Source organism: Portunus trituberculatus, chromosome 6, assembly GCF_017591435.1.
Source record: "Portunus trituberculatus isolate SZX2019 chromosome 6, ASM1759143v1, whole genome shotgun sequence".
NCBI classification, from domain to species: domain Eukaryota; kingdom Metazoa; phylum Arthropoda; class Malacostraca; order Decapoda; family Portunidae; genus Portunus; species Portunus trituberculatus.
The window spans coordinates 4,968,017-4,983,888 of NC_059260.1; the positions used below are offsets into that span (position 1 = coordinate 4,968,017).

The 15,872-nt window shown below is 39.4% G+C and overlaps 1 pseudogene; it reads right to left on the bottom strand.

Moving 5' to 3' along the window:
* Window positions 1–10,337: 10,337 nt before the first annotated feature.
* The window catches only part of LOC123516976, a 70,153-nt pseudogene continuing 64,618 nt past the window's right edge, over window positions 10,338–15,872 (bottom strand).

Genomic DNA, 15,872 nt, shown 5'->3' on the forward strand with positions numbered 1-15,872 from the left:
AGAAAACCTTAATAACATGCACGTCAGCATTCTGAGTGTGAGGTCCTTGTTAACCCCTTCAGTACCAGGACATGTTTCCATATTCATTCTGCTTACTATTTGGTGATTTTTTACAGCTTCTGAAACTTACACGGGGGATTAAAATAGTGAAGACTGTGGCCATTAATCCTCTGACCTCCATAGACCCTTCAAAACTCAAATAAAAAAATGCGTCCCAGTACTGAAGTGGTTAAACTGTCAGTAGAACCATGAAAACAACCCTGAAGCAGCCAATGACTTCCGGTACAGCTTCTTACAATGCAAACCTCACTGAACGGCCACTGGAAGCCTCGAGACACCTTTACCCTCACCTGTGCCTCTTTAAACCTGCCCAGATGAGAAGGGAACGTTTGAGAACACGACTCAATACGCGAGTTTTTTTTTTTTTTGTCTTTTTGTCTTTTTTTTTCAATACCTATGCATCCACGAATAACTACAGCGACACAACACTTGCGTGGGAAATTAGCGGGAAAAAAAAATGAAAGGAAAAAAAAAAAGAGTTATGCTTTTAGCGAACACATTAGCACGCGGGGCTGATTTCCCTTTTGATGTTGAATTCTTTCCCCTTATTTTGTCACTAGTCATTTTTTTGACGTGAAACTTTGCCGCGTCAGAAGGGAGTGAAAAAGGAGAGAAAAAAAAAAACAGTAAAAAGAAAGAAAAAAAGACAATCATGAAAAAGAAAATAAGGAAAATGAGAAAGAAAAAAATATATGAACAGATAATAAAAGAGAAAGAGAAAAAGAAATGACACAAAAAAGGAGAAAGAGAGAAAACAAAACAAACACCAGTACAAATGAACATTGCAATAATAACACAATAACATGACAGGAAAACAACACAACCCTTTACACTTCAACCCTTTGCTCTCACCACGACAATTTTCAGAGACCCACAGAGATGAACAGATGGATTTTCAAGACTTTTCCCTCTAATGAAAGAAAATTCCTGCTAAACTCTCGCAGGAATCACATTGAAAACACTAAATTTCACTCGGGTCTGTGGAAAGCGGTGGAGAGAAAGAGGTTGATAGGAACAGAGAGTCATAAGGTTAGGGAGTGTGTTGACCTTCCATTGACTCATTGACTGAAATATACAAGTAACCTTCATAATAGTGGTACGATAAATTTTTACTGGGATTTGCAAGAAAGGAAAGCCAGTAGAAAGTGTAGCCAGTAGAGGTTTTAGAAGTCTTTAGGCTGCAACAAAAAATAAAAGTCTTGGAGTGCTTTGTGGTTTAGGAAGGATGTAGCTAATGGCAGTGAAAGGGTTAATGAAATGCAGTTTTTAAGGTACAAAAAGAAGAAAAAATGGAAAAGAAAAAATATGGAAGAAAGGAGAAAATGGAAAAAAAAAACAGATGAAGCAAAGAAGAAAGTGGGGAAAACAGATGAAACAAAGAACAAAATGAAAACGGAAACAGATTAAATAAAGAACGAAATGAAGAAAACAAATCAAATAACGAAGAAAATGGGAAAAAAAACATGAAATAAAGAAAAAAATGGAAAAAGATGAAATAAAGAACAAAATGGAGAAAACAGACGAAATAACGAAAAGAAAAACAAGTAGATCATAACAAGACCTGAATCGAAAACACGCCTGATAGAATCCCACACAAGGAAGAACTGAAGCGGAACGAACATTGGCAGAAAATATATGAAAAAAATACAATAAGAATGAAGAAAGACGAAATAGAGAGAACGGATGAAAGAAGAAGAGGAAGACAATCAGACCACCACAAATGGACTTCAACTGAAACTGAATGAAAAACACATGAGGAATAACTGAAGCAGAACAAATATTAGCGGAAAAGATGAAAAATACTATAAGAGTGAAGGGAAACGAAATGTAGAGGAAGGATGAAAGAAGAAAACAAATAGACTTAAAATGAAACTTTATGAAAAACACGTAAGGAACAAATATTAGCGGAAAATATGATAAAATACGATAAAAATGAAGGGAGACGAAATGTAGAGGAAGTATGAAAGAAGAAGAGAACATATAGATAAACTGACTAAAAAAAAAAAAAAAAAAACACACGTACGGGAGAACTGAAGCAGAACAAATATTAGCGGAAAATATGAAAAATACGATAAAAATGAAGGGAGACGAAATGTAGAGGAAGGAATGAGGAAACCAGAAGAAGACGATCGAGGAGGAATGAAGTAAACAAGAAGAGAAGCATTCACGTCACCACAAACAGACTTAAACTAAAACTGAACAAAACCAAAACAAAACTGAAACGTAACAAACATGACAAAAAAAGAAAGAAAAAAAAAAAAAAAAAGAATATATGAACGGATACATTTTTTCCAAGCGCAGATCAGCCATAAACCGGCTTAAACTGTAATAAAGAGCTTAATGCCTCGAATATCCGGACTTTTTTGCACAGACTGGCCAATCCAATGCCTAGATTTTGCATTCGATTATCCAGACACGATCAAGACAGACTTAGATTAATATTAAGCTTGCGTTATCTTCCTCTTCTTCATTTACGTGCTTTAATTTCAACGAGGCGAAGGCAGATCAGATATGTGGAGGAAAAGTTATAAGGTACACGTAGAGTTCAGGTGAGGGGAAGGTGAGATAAGGGGTAAGGGTGGTGGGTGGGTGGGTGGGTGGGAGGTGCCTTTTTTAATAGTTTTGATATGTTACAGTGATTGTCTTGTTCTCTCTCTCTCTCTCTCTCTCTCTCTCTCTCTCTCTCTCTCTCTCTCTCTCTCTCTCTCTCTCATCCATCTGCATTTCTTCTTAACTCGTAATTAGTGTATAAAAATAAATCAAGATAAATATGAAAGTATGAAAACTCTGAAAAGAAAGTATGAATTGTGTTTTCCTGTATTAAAGAAAGGAAGAACGAAAGAGAGAAAGAAAAGAAAAGGAGTAAGAAATAAGAAAAAGGAGGATGCAGATGAATTAGTTACCCATTGCAATACTAGTTACGTAAAAAAAAAAAAAAAGATAAATTAGATAAAGAATAAGACATACTAGACTTACTTAATCATTTTAAATCCCTGCAAGCAGTACACACACACACACACACACACACACACATACACACACTCAAATACCGACTGACGCTTCACAACGAGATAAAAAACGAAGCAGGTTCATTTGCCGTTTTCGTTTGAGCGCGAACCAGCGAACCAGCGAACCAGCGAACCAACGAACCAACCAACAGCGAGACAATTGAACTTTACAGAAAACACGAGTAACACGAACCGAAGTTGTTGTCGGAATATTAAACACTATTATTTTCTCCACCTGCAGAACCGATTAATTACCGGCCGGGAGACACAAAAAACACACCTGTGCCACATAAACCAGTTACTTTTTAATCATTATTACCGTTATCGTTATTATCGTTATTATTAATCGCCAGAAAAATCGTACACAGAAAAAGGTGATGATGATATTTCGTAATAATAACGAAGCCACTTATCATTAAGCTATTTACTTAGTATTTATCGAAAAAGTCATAAAAGCCATTGGGGACATAAAAAACAGCCACCTAGTGATAATACTGGACCAACACAGCGACACAAACCATCCACTTAAGTAATTAACGATCAGATCAAAAGAAACACTCAACACTCGTTTGTTAGTCGCCACACTCCGCTCCGACCTGGCAGCTCTCTCTCTCTCTCTCTCTCACTCTCGCTCAGGTGTTTGTTGCTCCACAGGTAAACTCCCCGCTCGCTTCTCAGGTAAACTTAATACTCTCCCTCCACAGGTAAACTTGATCATCTACAGGTAAACTTTCGCTCCTCCACAGATAACCTCTCGCTTTTCAGGTCAAGTGTAGTTCCTTGGCACAGCGACAGAGGCAGCACCACCCCCACACTAAACACTACACGGGTTATATACACGTAAACACACGCACTTCACTTGTATCACATTCTGGAGAGTACGAAAGATGTAAACAGTATCTTATCAACATTATCATTAAGTTATATCATAATATATATATTTATAAGACTTTTTTTGTCAGGTTCTGATATGAGACGAAAAAAATATAGTGGGTATAGTTAGTGTTACAGTAGGTAGTGTAGCAGGAGCAGTGTAAGAAGGTGAGCGAATGACTTCCACCGACACTCACTCACTCAGTCACCTCGCTCGCTGCTGTAAAAATAACGCAGCGCTCTCACACACGCGCACAGTGACGCCGCGTAAGCTCGCATCCACTGAGCCTAAAATTACAGGTAAACGCAAGTCCTCAGGCCCGCCCAGGTGAGACGGCCGCTGCTCGGAAAGAAAGTATCAGGGAAAAAAGTAACAGAAAAATAGTCAGTAAAAAAAAAAAAGAAGCATCATAAAAAAGTAACAGTAGTAATTTAATTTAATGAAAAAGTAACAGGAGTCAAGGTGGATAAGGTTCGAAATAGAGACAAAGGACAAAAGCATTCAATATTTTTGTTACTCTTTTTCCTGTCACCTTTTATGCTACTTTTTTGTTACTTTTTTTTCCGCGTCTTTTACCCCTGTTACTTTCCGTCCTACAATGGAGACAGCCAACCATTACCCGGTTAAAATACAACTCCAGGGGCGCCATGCGAGTGTAACCTACGACTTTAGAAGCAGTGACTAGCCCTACCCCGCTAATGGCCTACTGTACAGAATAAACCGCTCACTGAGGAAACAAGCGTGTGTGATATGCTACGCCTATCCTTTGCCCCAAGGCGACCACAAGGCTACTGAACGCTGCCGGGGCGTCCAACAAGGGGAGACTAAAGAGTGCATCGCGTGTACACTACCACGAATAAAAACTAGTCCCCGCCTGAAGTTACCTATGCCTATTCGCTCTGGAGACCCGCGCCCTACTGGAGAAAGAAAATGAGGTGACAAAAGAACGCCATTTGGGTATTACTTGTCAAAGGGTGAAAAAAGTACCCAGGTATTTCTCAGGCCAACTTGCTCTACACTCGCGCCCTACAGGAGAAAGAAAGTGAAGTGATAAAAGAAGGCCATTTAAAACCTTGACCTGCGTTAGTATCACTCGTCAAAGGGTGGAAAAAGTACCCAGGTGTGGACTGAATCTATCTCTCAGGCCATTTTACTCTAAAGATTCGCGGTCTACAGGAGAAAAAGTGAAGTGATAAAAGAAGGTCATTTGAAACCTTCACTGGCGTTACTATTACTCGTCAAAGGGTGGAAAAAGTACCCAGGTGTGTCTTGAAGTAATGTCTCACGTTAGAAACATCACTGGCGTCATCTTTAAGGGTAATCATGCGAGCTTCCAAAAAGGCCGAAGTTGTGCTGGTTACGAAGTCACCTGCAGTGTTGCCAGAGATAAGGTAAGACAAATTCATTACTGACATGGCGCCGTTGAAACACTGCCGGCGTTGTTGTCTATTCAAAAGGCATTCCAGGAAACTTACAGACTGTGAAAATGTATATGCAAGTAATGGATAAAAACCCCTTAGTAGCATTCCGCACTAAAAAACCTCCAACTATGTGAGCAAGATAGAAGAAACACGACCCAAAAAATATACAGAAAACGGAAACTCGATGGAACCTACAACATTTACGAACTGATGTGAACTCGGGCGCTGGTTCAAAAAAGACGCCATTTTGAAACACGTGAAGACAAAGAAGCGACACGTAGCAAATCTATCAATAAACATACCTATATATGCACCTACGTATGCCTCGAGCGAGTGAAAGCAGCGCCATCTTGTTTTGTTAAGTCTACGCTAAGTTTAAGCACTACAACATCCTAAAATTACCGAAGAAAACGCTACACGCCATTCTTATTTGACTAAGTGGCGAATGAAGAGCGGCTAAATGAACGAACGATGCAGAGTTAAGCCGAGAAATTATTCCTTCATAGCACCGACGTGACAAGCTGAGGCAGGGAGATAAGAAAATATATCTGTGTCCTCAGGAAGAGAAAAATAGTAGCATAAAATTTCTTTCAGGAACATTTTGTGAGATTCCTGAAAAAAAAAATATTCTAGATTGTAAAAAAAAAAATAATGAATAAATAAAAGCGAACCTAAATGAATGGATGCGTATAAACTAAAGGAACATTTTGCAATTAGTCTAAAGAAACAATACGCGACTGACTGACTGACTGACTGACTGACTGACTAGCTGCGGGAAATGAGGTACAAATGATAACAAACATAAATAATTACATAACAGTTGGACGACTAAACACTATATATATGTATATTATATAAGCAATGAGCTATTATTATTATTATTATTATTATTATTATTATTATTATTATTATTATTATTATCATTATTATTACTATTCTTTACTACACAGAAGGCGATATTTGCTTGCCTATGCTTGCTATTAATAATTCTTACATATACAAAACAGGCAAAAAGAGAAAATAGAAGAAACAAGTAAAGAAAGAAAGAGAAGACAACAAAACAACAGCGTTACAATAAATAAGGAAACACCGCCATATTGAAACACCCACCACTATCTGGAACCCTCAGGCGCCATCTTGAAACACCCGAACGCCATCGTGGACCCCTAAGCGCCATATTGAAGCTCCCAGCCGCCATCTTGAGACACTTCCACGGCTTCTGTGTACGAATATTTACAAATTGAAACCCTCGCCTTTCCCTTCATTGCCTCAGAAAGTGATGATAACCCCGCCATTTTGGATAGTGCTGTTCGGAGCCTCGAGTCCTCCCACTGAAGCTCAATTTGAACCACCGAAGCAAAAAAGATCGAAAATATAATGAAACGCGACTTTTTCTTTTCCTTTTCGTTGTTTTTCTTCATCAGCAAAAGATCAAACATGTAATGAAGCGTAACTTTTTTCATTCTTTTTTTTTTTTTCGCGTCAGTCGTAAAAAAGAGAATATATCGAGTGTTTAAATAGAAGCAAAAAAGAAAAGGAAAAAAAAAAACCAGGCAGAATATAAAGGGGAAATATCTAGTATCGGAAAACCCGGAAATGACTCATCGACCGGCAACAGAAAACGGGGATTAAGCGCCAATCAGCGATGTAAAACACGAATAAAACGCGGATACAACATTAGCCTTCCGCAGAAAACGGGAATGAATCGTCGGCGGGCGTAGAAAACGAGGCCGAGGTATTGACTATTCACTCCAAGAGGAAACAATAAAATAAATAAATAAATAAACAAAAAATGCTTAAAATAACCTCAAATCACTTCAAATGACCTCAAATCGCTTCAAATGACCTCAAATCGCTTAAAATGACCTCAAATCGCTTCAAATGACCTCAAATCGCATTACTATCATTAATCTTGTTATCATCGTTGTCACCATCAGTACTGAACGGGTCCCAAACACGTGCACGTCACCAGGAGGCACACTGACCTGCCCAACAACACACTGACACGCTACACTCTCCTGAGGCACCGAGAAAAGGACACTCCGGCACTCTCACTCCGGAATCTCACACACGAAACACAGAGGAAGGAAAAAAAAGAAGAAAATAAAAAGCGAGTGAGAAAAGAAAGATAAGAAAAATATGAAAGAAAAAGATAAAAAATGCGACATGTATACGAAGTTATCGTTACACACACACACACACACACACACACACACGCACGCACACTGATAAACCTACAAAGAAGACTTCATGAAAAATGTCTGAAACACGAACCCCTTGAGCTGTGAGCGAACGAAGCTTTACGAGACACCGAACCTCGAGGCTTCACGCGATATGCTACATGAAATAAATACCACAATTCATCGTTTTCTTTCCATTTTTGTTTCGTTCGCAGTGTCCTTACCCTAAAAAATATCAATTCATTACATTTTTCACCTTATTATTATTATTATTATTATTATTATTATTATTATTATTATTATTATTTATTACGACAGTTTGGCACATATACAGATAAATTGAAGCACCATAAATATGATTACAGTTTTCTCTTTGATTATATTTTGATCTCTATTTGTAGAGAAAAAATACCACTACATAATTAGGAGAAAGAACGCCTGAAATAAGATGTAAGTTTAAGTATAAGTGAGCGTTTGTATTGTTCTGTACTTAAATCTTGTAAGTACGGAGCTGTTTCAAACCTTCAGAATAGAAAATAATATCCAGAAAGGAGGTAACACGGAAAAAAAAGAGGAAAAAGGAAATCTTGTAAGTACGGAGGTGTTTCAAACCTTTAGGAAAAAATAAAATGCAGAAAGAAGGAAACAAAGGGAAAAGAGAGGAAAAATGAAATCTTGTATGTACGTAGTTGTTTCAAACCCTTTGGGGAAAAAAAACATGCAGAACGAAGGAAAAAACGGAAAAAAGTGAAAAAAAAAGAAAAGCTCATAATAATAATAATAATAATAATAATAATAATAATAATAATAATAACATCACCATTATATATAAGTACACTCAACATTCCCCAAATAAACACACATTCAGTACTTACGAGCGAAAACATTTTTGGCACATTTTTTTTGATACATTTTGATATCAATTCACTCAATGGCACTTTCTTTTTAAACACGTCCATTGAACATTTTTTTGGCACATTGATCATTGTTGAACATTTGTCACTTAACCTAAAAAAAATATCAATAAACAAGTAAACAAATAAACAAACATACAAACACGTGACATTTATCTTTTTTTTTTCATTTCGATCTTTGGTTTTGATTTTTGGTTAAATTTTTTGACTGACCTTCCCTTTTTTCACCCCCCCTATTAGGAAGAAAGGTCAGGGGGGGTTAAAGGGGGTTGTCTTTTGTTTTGGTTGGGGGGTTGGTGAAGATTGAAGGCATAAGGAATAGTTTTGGCAGGTGACCCTCTGACGTGACCTTTTGACCTTGTGACCTTGTGACCTGACCTGACCTGACGTGTTGTTGTTGTTGTTGGTGTTGATTTGGAGTTGTAGCTTTCTTCATTCTTTCTTTTCCCATTTTCTTTTTCTATTTCTTCTTTCGTCCTTCCATTTTTCTTTTTCTTTTTTCTTCTCTCTTGTAGGAACAAAACGTGTAATTAATTCTCTTCCTATCTCTTTTTCTTTCTTTTCTTTCTTTTCCTGTTTTTTTTCTACTTCACACGTCATTATTTTTCTTTTACCATCATCATCATCATCATCATCATCATCACTTGTCACCATTCTTTCCCTATCGTCACCACTAACCACTCCTTTGTCATTATCACTCTCACCATCACTATCAGAACAGTGGCCACTCACCAAGTTTATTTTTCTTTTCCACACTTCACTATTCACTATCAAAAGATTCACCATTCACTACACCATTATGTCACCATTCGTCACAATTCGCTATGGATGTTCGTGTCTGTTTTCATTATCATCATTTTCTTTCTATCAGTTTCATTCACGTCACTGTTATTCATCATCATCGTCATCATCATCACCATTACCATCATCATCACCATTTTTCTTCCATTAATAAAACGCTTGTCAATACATTTTCTCTTTTTTTCCTTCAATAAACACAATACATGTTTTTTTTTTTTCTTTCTTTCTTTAATTCACTGACACAAAACACGAAAAGAGACAAAAGGAAAACAAAACAACAAGAGGAAACAACGAGAAGGCTAATATTTCCCTCACCATTCACACACACACAAAGAGAGAGAGAGAGAGAGAGAGAGAGAGAGAGAGAGAGAGAGAGAGAGTCTTACACTCCAAAAAAAAAAAAAAAATCCACTACAATTTAACTTCCGGTCCATTTCGATACCAGGCCGGTCCACAAATGAGAAGTTAACCTCCCCTCTCTCTCTCTCTCTCTCTCTCTCTCTCTCCCGTGACCTCCAGAAAGCCGGCTGAGGGACATGTTAGGGAGAGGGGAAGGAGAGAGAGAGAGAAGGGAGAGGGAGAGGGGAGAGGAGGGGAGAGAGGGGGGGGCGTTGGAGAGGTTATTAAACTCTGCAAAGTTGTGGTGGAGGATCAGTGAGTTCGGAGCTTCGGGACGCGGGATTCACTGCTTCGTTTCTATACAGTCGATGTTTGAACCCTGAAATCTGTCCTGGGTTGTCTCTCTCTCTCTCTCTCTCTCTCTCTCTCTCTCTCTCTTTATTTACTTTTTTGGTGTCTTTCTTTTTTCTGATCTTCGTTTCTTGGTTTGATTCCTGTTCTTTTTTTTTCTCTTCTTTCTTTTTTTCTCTCTCTCCATTTCCTGGTTTGAATCTTTGTGACTTTTTTTGGGAGTTTTGTTCTCTCTCTCTCTCTCTCTCTCTCTCTCTCTCTCTCTCTCTCTCTGTCACACACACAGACAAACACACAAAAACACACACACACACATCTAAAACACAAAAACCACGTCAGATCAGGTCAAAAAAAACGAAAAACAAGAAACAAAAACAATAAACCACGCAAAGAAACACCCCAAAACACACACACACACACACACACACACACACACACACACACACACACACACACAACAAAGCCCAAACCTTAGAAAACACACACAAAAACACCGTCAGTAGTCAAGGTCATCAAAACACGAGTAGCATGATACGAGAAGTCCTTCGAGAATCCTTCAGGACTCCTTCAGGAACTAACCCACGCGCTGCAGGAGGATTTCGTTGTCCTCGTCGTAGAGAGTCACCCACCGCATCCTTCACGCCTCCGGACAGTAGCCTTGGTTCTTGCGCTGCAGAAACACGTGGATGTCTCGAAAGTTGGGTCGATCCGCTTCGTTTCTCTTCCAGCACTCCAACATCAGGTCATAAATCTCCTTAGGGCACAGGGCGGGCTGCGTTGGGTGCACCTGGGTGAGTACAGAAAGGTGGCGTGGGTTAGAACATGGGCTGACGGTGTGGAGAATGTTTTGTAGACTGTGAGGTGATGTGGTGTGGGTGAGAGTATGGCTTGTGAGAGTGTGGGGTGAAGGGGTTGAGAGGTGTGAGTGGTGGGATGTGGTGTGGGTGAAGACATGGGTTGTGAGGTGTAGGGAATGGTTTGTAAGCTTGTGAATATAGGGATGTGGTGCGTGGGTCAGGGCATGGGCTGTGAGACTATGGGGGGTGAATTATGGGCTGTGAGGTATTGAGATAAGATGTGTGGGTGAAGGCATGGGCTGTGAGGGTGTGGAGAATGAGTTATGAGGTATGAGGTATTGAAATAAGCTGTGTGGGTGAGGCTATGGGTGATAAGGGTGTGTGGTGATGGGATGAGGTGGCGTGAGTCATGGCATGGGGTGAGGCAGTGGGAGAATGGTTTGTAGGCTGTGGGCATTGAGATGAGGTGAGGTGTGGTGAGGGCATGGGCTGTGAGGCTGTGTGGTGAATGATTGTGGGTTGTGGATATTGAAGAAGTGAGGGGTGTGGGTGAGTCTTTTTTTATGTAAGAGGGAAAGACTGGCCAAGGACAACAACAACAATAACAACAACAACAAAAAAACAACAAAATGGAAAAAAATGCCCCTCATAAAAAGACCCACTCATAAAAACACTCATAAAAAGAAGGGTATAGGTGGCGAGGGTGTGGGGTGAAGGGGTCCTGATGTGTGGGTGATGGGAAGAAGTGTAGGGTGGAGGTGAGAGCATGGTCTGTGAGGGTGTAGGGTGTAGGGTGAGGGGAATGAGGTATTTGGAGTAGGGTATGTGTGAGTGAATGGTCTGTGTGGTGTGGGTTGTGTGGTGTGAGTGATAGTTTGTCGGGTGTAGGTTGTAGGTGTAGTGTGGGTGAGGGGAATGAGGTGTGTGGTGTGAATGAGGGAGTGATCTAAGTCGTGTAATTAAGGAAATGTAGTGTCTGGTATAGTTATGTGGTGTGGTTAAGGGAGTGTGGTGCCTGGTGTAGTTTTGTGAGGGTAATGGGTAATGGGACGTGGCAATGGAGGTGGAGGAAGAGAGAGAGGCGTATCTTTAAACGTTTCCTCTCACCACTGTTTTCTCTTTTCCTTTTTTTTTTATCTACTCCTGGATTGGATCAAGAAAGCATCCTTGAAAACCCAATACTTTCCCTTCAACCCTAAGATAAATGTACAATCCTTAAACACATCACTGAAAAAAATAATAATCTCTTGAAAACCCAAATAATATCCAATAAAATCAGTGAAGGTCTTGCTAAGCTTTCACTAGAACAAAGCAAAACATCCTTAACCCCTTCAGTACCAGGACACGTCTTCATACCTATTCCGTTTACTATTTGGTGATTTTATACACCTTCAGAAACTTATGTGGGGGATTAAAATAGTGAAGACTCTGGCCATTAATCTTCTGACCTCCATAGACCCTTCCCAATGTAAATAAAATAGTTTAATCATACATAAAACTCATGGTAAAAATGCGTCCCAGTACTGAAGAGGCTAAAGACTTTCCAAACAACTTCAACTGTGGCCCATTTAAGAACGCACCTAAATCTTCGGTAAAGCCTGGAATCAAATAAGGAACCTTGAAAACTCCAGCCAACTTTCTCTGTATCCTATGAAAGACGTAACCTTGATAAACTACTACTGGAAACCCTTAAACAGGACTGAACACCACCACAACTCTCACTGCAACCCGTTAAAGAAGTAAAATCCTTATTAACCCCTTCAGTACCATGACACGTTTTCATATTCATTCTGCTTACTATTTGGCGATTTTATACAGCTTCAGAAACTTATGTAAGGATTAAACTAGTGAAGACTGTGGCCATTAATCTTCTGACCTCCATAATGTAAATACTCGTAGAATCGTCTAATCGTACCCGAAACTCATGGTAAAAGTGTCCCAGTACTGAAGAGGTTAAACTATCGCTGGAATGAGGTAAACCGCTTTCTAAATCCTAACGTCCCACTAGAGCAGTAGTTCTTAACCTTTTTCAGTGCCCGTACTCCTTAATATTTCAGAAAAATTTCTCGTACTCCCTTCAATATAAATACTATACAAACATATGGAAAGGATTAGTGATAAAAACCTTGCTGAGAAATTATTAGATTTTTTAAATTACTGAACAAAGGTAATCTTTTTTTTTTTATTTCAAATGAAAAGCGTCAATTAGTAGGATTCAACTTAAAAAACTTACTTAAAAAATTGAGACAATTATAGTAAGAGAAAAATCAGGAAAATATATGGTTTGGTTTCTCATGGTAAATGTACGGTACCATTGCACCGGCTACCAAGTCTCGTACCCCTAGGTTTAAGGTTTCGTACCCCTCGGTGGTACAGGTACCCCAGGTTAAGAACCAGTGCACTAGAGCCTGTTAAAAATGTTATACTCTTGTTAAAATATCACAGGAATTAAGAAAGCGCCTTTGAAAACCCAAACAACTATTGCTAAAACTTGCTAAAGTGTATTCTTCTTGTTAAACTATCACTGGGATCAAGAAACACCATTGAAAACCGAAAAAATACCACCAAAAAATACTATAAAAAATATATTATTCTTGTCGAAATATCACGAGAATCCAAAAAAAAACACCACTGAAATCCAAAAAAATACCACAAAACCAATCAAAATGTATTGCTCTTGTTGAAACATAGTCAGAATAAAGAAAACACCATTAAAAACCCCCCAAACACCATAAAACCTATGAAAAAGTGTATTATACCTGCTGAAACATTACTGAGATCATGAAAACACCATTGAAAACCCCCAAAACACCACAAAAACCTACCACAAATGCATAAACCTCGCTGAAATATCACGGGAATCAAGAAAACACCATTGAACACCAAAATGACAACCACAAAAACCAATTCCAAGCATAGCCTCCTGATCAAACCATCACTGGAATCAAGAGAACACCACTGAAAACCCAAACAAAAAAACAAAAAACCCAACCCAAACATCGCCTCCTTATCAAACTATCACTCATATCCAATCAACACTCTTGAAAACCCAATTAAACACCACTGGAAGCTATTCAACACGCAGAAACCTTGTTAAACTATCTCTCAATCACTGGAGACATGCAAACGCCCCTGGAAACCGCAATAACTACCACTGGATCCTCTTAAAAGTCATTGAGGTGAGACACAGGAGCGCTTGAGAGTTGGAGAGCGTGGCCGAGAGTGTTGGGAGAGTGGAAGCCTTGAGACGCCAATGCACTGTAGCGGGGATGGACTGGGTAGCGGCGTGAGGGCATCGGGACACTGACTCTCTCTCTCTCTCTCTCTCTAAACACTTGAGTCTGGCGAGTTTCATGTACCAAAACGATAAGATTGATAAGAACAGAGATGAGTTTTTATTTTATTTCATTTTTTTTTCTTCTTCTTTTCTTGTTTACTGGTTTTTTTTTCTTTCTCTTTCTCTCATTTTATTTCATTCACTATTTCTTTTTTTTTTTTTATCTCTGTATTCCTTTCTCTCTCTCTCTCTCTCTCTCTCTTGTTCACTATTCTTCTTTATTTTCTCATTTCATCTCGTTTATTCTCTTTTCTCTTCCTGTATTATTTTCTCTCTTGTTTTCTGTTTTCCTTCCTTTCTCTCATTCCTCTCATTCTCTTCCTTTTTCCATCTTCATTTACTCTCTCTCTCTCTCTCTCTCTCTCTCTCTCTCTCTCTCTCTCTCTCTCTCTCTCTCTCTCTCATTTTTCCTCTTCCTATATTCCTCTCTCTCAAAATTTCCCTTTCTTTCCTTTTCTCTTTTCTCTATCTCTCATTTACTATCCTCTATTTTCTCTCTCCTTTTCTTACATTCCTTCTCATTCCCTTTCTTATTTTTCGTCTTCTCTATCTCTCATTTTCTCTCTCCTCTCTTATTCCCTTCCTTTCTTTCTTGTTTCTTCTATTTCTCATTTACTTTCCTTCACTCTTCGGAAATGAAAGAAGGAAAGCTTGTTGAAGAGTAAATAGAGGAAGATAAGAGGAAACTGGAAGAATGTAGATAGAGAGATGATAAAGGTAAGGAAGGACTAGAGAGATGTTGATAGAAATGTGATGAAAGGGAGGTGATGAAAGTGTGTGTGTGTGTGTGTGTGTGTGTGTGTGTGTGTGTGTGTGTGTGTGTGTTGTTGTTGTTGTTGTTGTAGCTATTGTTGTTACGACAGTGGAAGTTAACGAGGAAGAGAAAACGAAAGAGGAGATGGAGGAGGAGGAGGAGGAGGAGGAGAAGGAGAAGGAGGAGGAGGAGGAGGAGGAGGAGGAGGAGGAGGAGGAGGAGGAGGAGGAGGACAGTCAGAGGATCACTTACACACTAATCCTCTTAATATTTTCTTCCTCCTCCTCCTCCTCCTCCTCCTCCTCCTCCTCCTCCTCCTCCTCCTCTTCTGCGCACGTATACACACACACACACACACACACACACACACACACACACACACACACACACACCATTCTCCCTCCTCCCAGATCAATTTTCCCTCCTTATCTCCCACTTTCCCCTCAGTCCCTAAGCCATCTCCCCTCACCTTCCCTTACTCTACCTTACTCACACCCTCCCTAACTTCCCCTCGTAACTTTAAGCCTCCCTTTCTACTTCCCCTTCTTTATCCCTACCTTTCCCCTCATCTGCTCTTCTCCCTCTCTGCTATATGCTCCCTTAAAAGCTTTCCCCTCACCGCAAAGTTTCCCCTCACTTCCACATATCCTCCTTTTCTCCTTTTCTTCCTTTCTCATTCCCCTCACTGGAAATTTCCCCCTTCTCTTCTCTTCCCCTTACTCTCTTTCTTCTTGTGTTCCTCCTTTCCCTCTTTCTCTTCCCTCACTTCCACATATCCTCCTTTTCTCCTTTTCTTCCTTTCTCATTCCCTTCACTGGAAATTTCCTTCTCTTCTCTTCCCTTACTCTCTTTCTTCTTGTGTTCTCCCTTTCCCTCTTTCTCTTCCCCTCACTTCCACATATCCTCCTTTTCTCCTTTTCTTTCTCTCTCATTCCCCTCACTGGAAATTTCCTTCTCTTCTCTTCCCTTACTCTCTTTCTTCTTGTGTTCCTCCTTTCCCTCTCTCTTCCCCTCACTTCCACATATCCTCCTTTTC